The sequence below is a fragment of the Schistocerca cancellata genome, chromosome 2 (assembly GCF_023864275.1).
Source record: "Schistocerca cancellata isolate TAMUIC-IGC-003103 chromosome 2, iqSchCanc2.1, whole genome shotgun sequence".
Lineage (NCBI taxonomy): Eukaryota > Metazoa > Arthropoda > Insecta > Orthoptera > Acrididae > Schistocerca > Schistocerca cancellata.
Window position 1 is genome coordinate 601194435 of NC_064627.1, and position 2035 is coordinate 601196469.

Here is a 2035-nt window from a genome sequence, read left to right on the forward strand (position 1 = left end):
ATGACTGGAGGTCCTAATGAACCAAATATTAATCTCCCATCAATATAGTGGTATCGCAATTAGTAGTAAGAGCTCAAATGGGATCACAAGGAGAAACAAGCAAGGTGGGCTTGTAGCGAAGTGAACGTGCATGCTGCTGAGGGATCCAGAATAAAATTGATAAGGTCCTACAATGCCGGAGCCGCAAAGTACTGTACCAGTACTGAAATCTGCAGCATGTCGTCGGTAGGCTGTGTCCTGATGATGTAGGCACCGACTTCTGCCGTGCAGCAACTCTGTCAACCCCTGGCCGCGAAAACTGTCCGAGAATTCTAAGTTCTTCCGAAAACGAGCGACCAAGTCGCGAGACTGTCCGACTCCGAGGAAGATCAGCTCCCAAATCCCCCTCTGCAAGAACGAAGCCAGCATTGCTCAACTCCCTACTCTCCTCGAAAGCACGAATCAGCATTCAGTTCTGGTTCAAAAATTCCCTCACACTGTCTCAGAACATCATTTGCGCCAATAGCGACTGTCTCAGAACAACATTCGCGCCAATAGCGACCGTTCCCTCCAATTTCAAGCAGGGCTTTATGACATCAACTAGCCTCAGTTTAAGTTGACCAATCATGCCTCTGTTATTCAGCTGAGGGCACTGAACTTGCTGTTTGACCAGCTACGAAAACAACCTGCTTAGACCACTGGCCATCCGGTGCCAGACAGTCGCACCCAGCAGGGCACAGTCCACAAGTATTCTCAGAATCATGAGGACAATGCAGGCAGTCGGTGCCTGGAATCTTCGTTCTGGATGCGCCGGAACGGTAAACACATAAACTGCGGCGACACTCAGACGTCTCGCAGGTCGTTTCGCCCTGCATACAATAGGCGAAACTCGACCGACGTCAGTCGTTCCGCCAGGTGCTTAAGCCTATTGTATGAACCCCACAGCATTCAGTAAAGTGCAGCTCCCAACCATAAACACAGTCTGCTGCGTCCTACGATGCTCGCCTCGCCCAGGCCACCCATGGAAGTAAACCAACATGCATGGGAATCAAGTGAAAAGTAGTTTTTGGGCTCTCAGTACAAATACTCTCATTACAATAACCTTATTCGGTCTGTTACTACCGTGCAATGACATAGAACATTAATAAAATTGATGAAATTGAGAGGAGACATGCAAAAGAGAGCCTGGAACCTCTCACACATATGTAACATTTTGCCACTGTAAGGAGCCGGATTTTATGGATGTCTTACTTGAAGTGGCCAACGGCCTTGCCACAGTAGTAACACCGGTTCCCGTCAGGTCATCGAAGTTAAGCGCTGTCGGGCTGGGCTAGCACTTGGATGGGTGACCATCCGGTCTGTCGAGCGCTGTTGGCAAGCGGGGTGCACTCAGTCCTTGTGAGGCAAACTGAGGAGCTACTTGATAGGGAAGTAGCATCTCCAGTTTCCGAAGCTGACATACGGCTGTGAGAGCGGTGTGCTGACCACATGCCCCCCCCCCCCCCCATATCCTCATCCAGTGACGCCTGTGGGCTGAGGATGACACGGCGGCCAGTCAGTACCTTTGGGCTTTCATGGCTTGTGTGGGAGTTTTTACTTGAAGTAATTAGATCAGCACTTGTATTTTAACTGCGGTAAGAGATTGAGTACAAACTATTTAGAATACTGAAATATGCGGGCAATGAGAATGACGTTACTAATTGCCCGTATTTCATGCTCAAGGGATAGATGGCAGTCAGAGTACAGCACAACGTTCTGATGAGAAACCGCAGGAAACGAAGACAGGTACTGAGAACTAGCTGACCATTCCACGGCGCATGGCAGGGACGGAACAGCGTTTTTGCGCGGCCTTCCAGAGTGCGGTGTCATTGGGGGCGGCCACGTTCCAGAATCAATGGCACAGCAGGGGAGGCAGGGCTGCCGGATGAGAGCCATGTGTTAGCAGTACAAGTTTGTACGGGCTCGGGCTGAGGGAAGATGGAGTGGGAAGCGCAGCCTGTTGCAGCGAGATGGCTTCAGCCCAGCCACAGTCCTCAGCTTAAATGTGGAAAAACCA

At 50.5% G+C, this 2035-nt stretch overlaps 1 pseudogene; it reads left to right on the plus strand.

The window, feature by feature from the left end:
• The first annotated feature begins 1238 nt into the window (after positions 1-1238).
• Positions 1239-1356, plus strand: LOC126163655 (5S ribosomal RNA; annotated as a pseudogene).
• Positions 1357-2035: the final 679 nt, after the last annotated feature.